Source organism: Salvelinus alpinus, chromosome 17 (assembly GCF_045679555.1).
Source record: "Salvelinus alpinus chromosome 17, SLU_Salpinus.1, whole genome shotgun sequence".
Taxonomy (NCBI): domain Eukaryota; kingdom Metazoa; phylum Chordata; class Actinopteri; order Salmoniformes; family Salmonidae; genus Salvelinus; species Salvelinus alpinus.
Genome location: NC_092102.1, coordinates 4309211 through 4319254, shown reverse-complemented (window position 1 = coordinate 4319254; position 10044 = coordinate 4309211).

Below are 10044 nucleotides of genomic sequence, written 5' to 3'. Positions count from 1 at the left end.
ATAGTGACCTATTTTGGGGTGGTTTGTAAGTGTGGTGTTATAGTGGGCTAGTATAGTAGGCTTGAGTAAGTACTATGTCATCATAAAGCCATAGAATGTTTTTTAAGCTCTCAAAATGTTTTATTTGGAATATTCGGAATGTTTGTGGCAGCGATATCAGTTTAGAATGTTGAAGATTGCATTCCGCCATTAAAATGTATGGGATACAACACGCTTTATAGTTTATGAAATATGAATGGTAGCAAAAAGCTGTGTTGAATCAATTTTAGTTTAAATCAGTCTCCACATTTCAACGTTGGGTTGGTGTTAGTATCTGAAATGGATCAAGAGCAGTGTTGAATCCACATTTTGCCTTAAAAGTATATGGAGCTTTTATGCTAATTTAAAATTGTTATATTTCAAAAGTACAAATAGCATCACAATCTTTTGACAAGCAATCCAAGTTGAGTCAATTTGAACATGCCAACATTGGTTTGGTGTTTTGTAGGTTCAACTGTTCAAGAGAAGTAGCGAATCCAAATACTTCCCATTCAAGCCTATGGAGCTTTTATGAACATTTAAAATGGTTATAGTTTAAGTATCAATGGTATCAAAAAGCTTTATACAAGCACACATTATAAACCGGACTGTACGTTTGATAGTTTGAATGGTGTTTCTAGTGAAGCCCTTCCATGCAGTCAAATGACCTAGTGGCCTCATGGGTGGAATGTTATTCATATTTTTCATAATTACATAATTAATAAACATTATTTTTTTGAAGACGCAGAAAATCCGGTGTTTCTATGTTAAACAGTTTTGTTATATTCCAGTGTTCTGTGAGGTATATAAAGTTTAATATTAGGTTGCAAACTAAAAATGTAAAACATTTCAACACTATATAATAGTGAAATAGGGTTATTCAACCTCCTAGGCCCATTCTTGTGTCAAGACTGTCGAGAGGCTCTCCAGGGGCGGACTATTGTTAGACAGACAATACATGACCTGGAATCTGTTCCAAAGATGTGTCGATACTGACTTGTTATCTTACTGTTCTACTGTGTATTTCTCAAGCTATTCTATTTACCAGCTCAGACATTTTAGTTGCAACAAGTTCTTCCTGAAGGATTTTTAGAATGTATATGTTATCAGATGTGGGACAGCTTTTGTCAGGAAATGTGGAACACATTTTTAAGCTTAAACCGTGCTGTATAACTATAATGCTAAAATAAATATAATATAAGCAACTATTCAGTTATAATATGAAGGTTTGACTTGAAAAGGCTTTTTCACCTGGTCACAGACAGCTGAAGTCCACAAGTGAAGGGTAAAAGTGAAAGGGGGAGAACGCGTAGATACTAGAAAAATTATACAACGAGCAAAGTGATCATGCTGTTTGTATGTGCTTGCTATGAAAGTGAACTGTGTTTGCGTGGGATCAGGGGTGTATCCATTCCACCGATTATGTAACAAAAAAAATCTTAAACGGAAGTAAATGTAATGAAACAGGGATAAACATACCTGAATTTGTCCAATAGAAACTCTCGTTTACAACTGTTGGACTAATGATTACAACATAGATCAGCTGGATGCAGGACAGAGTGTGCAAAGCGATATTGAATGTGTCACTGTCACCTTAATTACTCCATTTCTTCTCTCTACCTGTGCAGTTACGTTGTAAACTTTCATTCATAGGCTAGGTTGTATCAACCTCATGATGTGGTATAGGGAAAATGTGAGTATCATGTAGTAGCCTAAACCTATCTATGTTACATTGAGCTGGGTGAATGGAATATGAATGACAGTCATCCAATATGCTGTCATAGAAATAAGACTATGCTCATAAAAAATGCAACATTTCCTCCCTCACCGACCGCCACTGGCCTGCAGCATGATGGTGAACTGAGCACGTCTCCAGAGCCGCTGAGCTGGAGGAGCGAGTATTAATCCTGCTGTAGAATTCATTGCAGTCACTCAGAAACACCAATCATGAATCTCGAGTCAATAAAAAGAGTAGTTAAAAAATAATGAATCGTTTGCGAACTGCACATCACTTCTTCACTCACGTAGTAGCCTATTCCTGAACAAAAGCCTGTGACTTGTCTGATAATGTGATTTTGTTTCTCTAAATCTCCATCTGTTTAGTTGGTTCATTTATCTCTGGCTGGGCAAATAAGCGGAGGTGGTAGGTCATCTAGTCGGCCGCTCATCTATCACTGATCAGAAACATTTAGCATGCCACAATGTAGCCTAAATCAAGATGATTATTTTGCTATGGACTCGCGGATATGTAAAGGAGTTTAAGAACGTGCCAAAAGTTCACTCCACAGCTAGCTTGAAATGTTGCCGATGGAGCGATCTAATTTGATATTTTTCAAAAGCTCAAACTGTTGGTACGTTGTAAAAGAGGGCGGTCATGTGTGCTAGCAAGGCAGAGGTCCCAGGTTTGAGGCTCGGCGTGAGCTAAGCAAGCAGCGTGATATCCGTAACACATCGTAGGCAACTCCAAACGCCCGCTGAGTTTGTAAATTATGAACACCAGACTCACATGCTTTTTGAAAATATAAATTGCTATTATTTTCTACAGGTGTCATGATGAAGATAGTCCAAATTAAACACCCTAAGCTCCCTACTAGAATTTACAACAATGTGTGCTCATAGAAGGCTTTCGCCGAGTTGGTGCAACGGGTATAATTCTTTGGTCCAGCATCGAGCGCGTTTTAGTATGGCAACCGGCCAGTAATGCTTAATGTACTATATAATACTAACCCCCTAAGGTCGATGTCCGCGCCTCCGCGGAAATCTATTTAGCATAACACAAAAATCCCCATAAAAATCTGTGAGATGAAGCTAGAGATATGCATCTCAATCCACCGCATCCGCCTACGTCACACTTCCTCATCTGCGGCGAATGGTGACAAGCTAGAGAGGTGTTTGTCAGACCATGAGACATCACAAAATTGTCTGTAGCGTCCAGAACGGTTTGGCCTACAAAACTGTTATGACCCCTCTATAGAAAGACGAGAATCTCGTGAACACGATGGAGTTCTTCGTTTTGCTCTCAGACCCGTCTGAAGTCAGGACAGCCGATCTGACAATTTCTGTCTGTAGCGTCCGAATAGTTTGGGCTACACACTAATACCCCTCCGTGCACAGGCGAGACTCTCACGAACACGTACATGTCGGTTGTTCTGCTCTAGGATGCCCACAAGGCCTCAAACGACCAGTTGAAAACATGTATGGAAGTATACAGGGCATTCGGAAAGTATTCAGACGCCTTGACTTTTTCCACATTTTGTTACATTACAGGCTTATTCTTAAATTGATTAAATCTTTTTTTCCCCTCATCAATATACACACGATACCCTATAATGCCAAGCAAAAACAGGTTTTTAGAATTGTTGCAAATGTAGTAAAAATAAAACACTGAAATATCACATTTCCATCAGTATTCAGACCCTTTAACCAGTACTTTGTTGAAGCACCTTTGGCAGCGGTTAGACCCTTGAGTTTTCTTGGGTATTATGCTACAAGCTTGGCACACATGAATTTGGGGAGTTTCTCCCATTCTTCTCTGCAGATCCTTTCAAGCTCTGTTAGGTTGAATGAGGAGCATCGCTGCACAGCTATTTCCAGGACTGGGATACTAGTCAGGATCGAGGCAAAGAAGAATGGATCAAAGTACAGAGAGATCCTTGATGAAAACCTGCTCCAGAGCTCTCAGTACATCAGACTGGGGCGAAAGTTCACCTTCCAATAGTACAATGACCCTAAGCACACAGCCAAGAGAACGTAGGAGTGGTTTCGGGACAAGTCTCTGAATGTCCTTGAGTGGCCCAGACAGAGCCCGGACTTGAACCCAAACGAACATCTCTGGAGACCTGAAAATAATTATGCAGCGACGCTCCCCATCCAACCTGACTGAGCTTCAGAGGATCGGTGGAGAAGAATGGGAGAAACTCCCCAAATACAGGTGTGCCAAGCTTGTAGCGTCATACCCAAGAAGACTCTGAATACTTATGTAAATGTGATAATTCCTGGGGTATTTTTGTTGTACATATGCAAACATTTCTAAACACCTGTTTTTGCTTTGTCATTATGGGGTATTGTGTGTAGATTGATGAGAGGAAAAAACTATTTAATACTTTTTTTTATAAAGTTATGTGGAAAAGGTCAAGGGGTACTTTCCGAATGCACTGTATAAGTTAACATGTAGAATCATGATTCTTACGAGAGTTCATCGTTTGCCGGTAAGGGGTACTGCATGATCTGGGCATTATTGAATCAAATTAACGAAATTAGTCGAAAGTGTAAGGACAGATGCTTGGAGACGAGAAGCAAGTACAGGGAGTGAACATTTAATTAATAAACAGACATGAAGCAGGACAGGACAGCGTTTGGACATGAAAAACATAACGACATTCATGCTGGAACGGGGATGAAACAGAGGAACAGACAGATATAGGGAAGGCAATCAAAACATGAAGGAGTACAGGTGAGTCCATTGAAGCGCTGATGCGCGTAATGAAAGTGACAGGTGTGTGTAATGATGGGCAGCCTGGCGCCCTCAAGCACCAGGGAGGAGGAGCGGGAGCAGGCGTGACAGAAAGATTTATTATTTTGACCGAACAAGTTAAAAAGTTTAAAAGATCTGAGTCAGTATAAAGAGTCGAACTTCCCATTGATAAAGTGAAGAGCAAAATAATCCAGTTGTTTTAGGCTACATAACATGCTAGCAAAATGGTCTGAACAGTGATCATACACTCTAAAAAATGCTATGTTGTTTGGTTGACACAACTGCTGCGTTGCAGGTGTTTGGTCACTTAGTTGGGTTGTTTTCTTTCAAAACTGCTGGGTTTTTGATGCTGGGTGCTGGATTATTGGAACTGGGTTATTGAGATATTACCCAGTGGGTCAGATCAGAAGACTGGAGGTGTGGTTTAGTTGTGGCGTGGCATTCAGCTAGTTCTTTTAAGCCACCCATCTGTTCGTTTGCATAGTTATCACATTTAGGTAGCTTCAATGACACTTACAGAAGTGTGAGTTTCCTAAAAGCTGCATGGTGGAGATTTTCTAGGGTTGTGTCCTTTTCTCTACTCTCTCACTCTCTTCTATCCTTTTCTTTGAACGGACCAGGAGGCACCAACAGTAACAGTGGCTTAACAGCTTCTGGCGGTGCCTTTCTGGTCCAGTGGAAAGGGCAGAGAAGGCCTGAAGGACTGGGGAAGACGGAAGGGTAACAGTGTCTTGTCTTGCCCGACCTGGCTCTTCAGTCCCCAGACAACTCTGAACTCCCCAGCATCCAGAACCAGCAACGGACCAGCTGCCTAAGGAGGAGACGACGGACTGCAGTGAGCCTTACTCACTTTACCCTTGGCATGCAGCCCTCCTCCCCTGCCCTCCACCACTGACCAGACCAGGATCAGCCAACCGCCAACCACCCAGAGCAGACCAGACAGCATTTCCACCAGAAGAAGAGGCGTGGAGGAAGGACCAAAGACACCAACCTACACCTACACTGAGCGACCAGGTGTGTCTGCCTGCTCTGATGTTTGGCCTGCCTCCCTCTGTAGGCCCAGAGCAGACCCAAAGAAACACCAACCCCCACCTGACTAAGACGACCAGGATGAACCCAGGAGAGATGCGCCGCTACAACGCGGTGAGGCTGACGCTAATCCCCAACGAGGAGGTTGCAGAGGACGGCGCCACCAATCGCCAGAGAGGTATGGGCTTTGTGCCGTCTGACCGTAGATCCCGTAGAGGTTAACATCATTAGGGCACAGGGACTAAACAACTTGGTCACCATCATTCACAAGACCGACAAGAAAGTTTTACTGGTGCAACAGGGTGTATGCCTCACACCCTACACCCTATAACTGTCCCCTACCCCTGCACTTTGAATAGATTGACACATAGCCTCATTTAAGCTACACTAGATAACCAAAAGTATATGGACACCTGCTCATCGAACAAGTCATTCCAAAACCATGGGCATTAATATGGTTGGTCCCACCTTTGCCGCTATGACAGCCTCCACTCTTCTGGGAAGACTTTCCACTACATGTTGGAACATTGCTGCAGGGACTTGCTTCCATTCAGCCACAAGAGCATTAGTGAGGTCGGGCACTGATGTTGGGCGATTAGGCCTGGCTCACAGTCGGCGTTCCAATTCATCCCAAAGATGTTTGATGGAGTTGAGGTCAGGGCTCTGTGCAGGCTAGTCGAGTCAAGTTCTTCCACACTGATCTTGCAACCGAGGACAGACGATTTTTATGTGCTATGCGCTTCAGCCCTCGGCAGTCCTGTTCTGTGAGCTTGTGTGGCCTACCAGTTCGTGGCTGAGCCGTTGTTGATATCCCTCTAGTGGTGTGGGGGCTGTGCTTTGGCAAAGTGGGTGTGGTTATATCCTGCCTGTTTGGCCCTGTCTGGAGGTATCGTCGGACGGGGCCACAGTGTCTCCCGACTCCTCCTGTCTCAGCCTCCAGTATTTATGCTGTAATATTTTATGTTCTCTCTCTCTCTCTCTCTCTCTCTCTCTCTCTCTCTCTCTCTCTCTCTCTCTCTCTCTCTCTCTCTCTCCCTCTCTCTCTCCCTCTCTCTCTCTCTCTCTCTCTCTCTCTCTCTCTCTCTCTCGCTCTCTCTCTCTCTCTCTCTCTCTCTCTCTCTCTCTCTCTCTCTCTCTCTCTCTCTCTCTCTCTCTCTCTCTCTCTCTCTCTCTCTCTCTCTCTCTCTCTCTCTCTCTCCCTCCCTCCCTCCCTCTCTCTCTCTCTCTCTCTCTCTCTCTCTCTCTCTCTCTCTCTCTCTCGTGGTAGAGATACTCTGAAAAAGCCAACTGACATTTACTCCTGAGGTGCTGACCTGTTGCACCCTCTACAACCACTGTGATTATTAATATTTGAACCTGTTGGTCATCTATGAACATTTGAACATCTTGGTCATGTTCTGTTATAATCTTCACCTGGCACAGCCAGAAGAGGACTGGCCACCCCTCAGAGCCTGGTTCCTCTCTAGGTTTCTTCCTAGGTTCCGGCCTTTCTAGGGAGTTTATCCTAGCCACCGTGCTTCTACACCTGCATTGCTTGCTGTTTGGGGTTTTAGGCTGGGTTTCTGTACAGCACTTTGTGACGTCAACTGATGTAAGAAGGGCTTTATAAATACATTTGATTGATTGATTGAAATTTGATATAGTTATTTTTTGCCACCCGCAAGTGTGAATGTCATTCCTGTTCATCATGTTATATTTGTACACTGCAAATTTCCATCAATATTTTTAAACGTTACATATTTTAATATAAATGTAATAGCATTATTGAAGTATTATAACAAAGTAATAATCCTCCCACCATTGGAATATGCATAGGCACTTTGGGAACTCATAATCTTGTTACAAAAGTCCTCAAAGTTAAAAAAGTGTCAGTGCTAAACCATTAACATTTGATGACAATTCAACAGAACAGATTAACCCGGAATGATATTTACTCTCACGGGTGGCCATAAAGAACTAGCTGAAAGCCCCTACTAAGCCACGCCTCCAGTCTTCTAAATGATCCAACTGGCTGGGTAAAAATAACCTAACGTGCGTTCTGTCCATCATTTAACGTGTGTTCTGTCAATCATTTAACCAGCGATGGGTTGTTTTTAACCCAGCATTTCTTAGAGTGTAGGTAAATTAACAGCAATTTTTGAACAATATATTTTTGGAACAGTAAAATGGACACATTGACCACACTTTTATTAACATTTTAAACATAATCCATGAATTCTATATTTATTTACAGTACCAGTCAAGTTTGGACACACCTACTCATTCCAGGGTTTTCTTTATTTTGACTATTTTCTACATTGTTTTATATATAGTGAACACATCAAAACTATGAAATAACACATCATGTAGTAACCAAAAAAATGTTAAACAAATCTAAATATATTTGAGATTTGAGATTTTTCAAAGTAGCCACCCTTTGCCTTGATGACAGCTTTGCACGCTCTTGTACTCTCTCAACCAGTTTCACCTAGAATGCTTTTCCAACAGTATTGAAGGAGTTTCCACATATGCTGAGCACTTGTTGGCTGCTTTTCCTTCACCCCGCGGTCCAACTCATCACAAACCATCTCAATTGGGTTGAGGTCGGGTGATTGTGGAGGCCAGGTCATCTGATGCAGCACCATCACTCTCCTTCTTGGTCAAAAAGCCCTTACACAGCCTGGAGGTGTGTTGAGTCATTGTCCTGTTGAAAAACAAATGATAGTTTCACCATCACACCTCCTTATCCATGCTTCACGGTGGGAACCACTCATGCGGAGATCATCCATTCATCTACTCAGGGTCTCACAAAGGCATGGCGGTTGGAAGCAAAAATCTCAAATTTGGACTCATTAAACTAAGGGACAGATTTTCACAGATCTAATGTCCATTGCTTGTGTTTCTTGGCCCAAGCAAGTCTCTTCTTATTATTAGTGTCATTTAGTAGTGGTTTCTTTGCAGCAATTCAACCATGAAGGCCTGATTCAGTCTCCTCTGAAATTTGATGTTGTGATGTGTATGTCACTTGAACTTTGTGAATCATTTATTTGGGCTGCAATTTCTGAGGCTGGTAGCTCTAATGATCTTATCCTCTGCAGCAGAGGTAACTCTGGGTCTTCCTTTCCTGCGTCGGTCCTCATGAGAGCCAGTTTCATCATAGCGCTTGATGGATTTTGCGACTGCACTTGAAGAAATTTTCAAAGTGCTTGTAATTTTCTGCAATGACTGACCTTCATGTCTTAAAGTAATAATGGAACGCCGTTTCTCTTTGCTTATTTGAGCTGTTCTTGCCATAATATGGACTTGGTCTTTTACCAAATAGGGCTATCTACTATATACCACCCCCTACCTTGTCACAACACAACTGATTGGCTCAAAAGCATTAAGAAGGAAATAAATTCCACAAATGAACTTTTAACAAGGCACACTTTTTAATTGAAATGCATTCCAGGTGACTACCTCATGAAGCTGGTTGAGAGAATACCAAGCGTGTGCAAAGCTGTCATCAAGGCAAATGGTGGCTACTTTGAAGAATATCAAATATAACATATATTTTGATTTGTTTAACACTTTTTTGGTTACAACGTGATTCCATATGTGTTATTTCATAGTTTTGATGTCTTCACTATTATTGTACAATGTAGAAAATAGTAAAAATAAAGAAAAACCCTGTAATGAGTAGATGTGTCCAAACATTTGACTGGTAGTGTACATATATATATTTTTTGAAATTATAACTATTATTTATTCATTTTTATCACAAGTAGGTCACCGGCCCTAACGCCCTAATGGGCGGGCCGCCGCTGCCACATACACACCAATGCTTGCCAACAGCTTCAAAGATCTGGTAACAATACTAAGACGAGAGAATGGGACAAAGAAGCCACGTCATGCAACTTTAGCCAGGAGCACTTCTTCTACATTGAGAAAGTGCACAGGAAAAGCAGATCAACAGGTGACCAACCCAAACAAGAAATGAGAAGTGTACAAAGCCAGCTGCCAAAGACCCTAAATAATATGAAGGTTGGATCAAATGCACAATATTCGAGGAATGGTACCATTAGCCCAGGGCTGAGAGAAATTGATAATGGTTGTTAATAAACACTGTTGATTGTTAATTGTTGAAAAAATGATATTCACAATGAAGTAGCAAAGAAGCACCTTCAGATAAAAAAACTGTCAAACCAAACAAGAAGTCCCACCTCACATGAAAAAACTGACTGGATGAGAGAGGGGGTTTTGGTTTGTTTGAGGGAGTTTAACACAATTCGAGTGAGAAAATAGCTGTTTTATAGTCTCCTGGAGCATATACCAAAAATACCTTACCATAGTCTAGAACTTATAATTTCATACACAGTGGTTACATATACACATATTCCACCCCATACCTCAGGGGTTGCCATTAGGCTGAAACAAAATCCAGATTGTGGCTTTAAATCACATGCACAACACCATGGAGTTGGAGGCCAAAGCAAATATATGATACATGGGAGACGACTATTGGCTGAAATGGATGCCTGGGGGCGAGGCTCAGATGTCATATA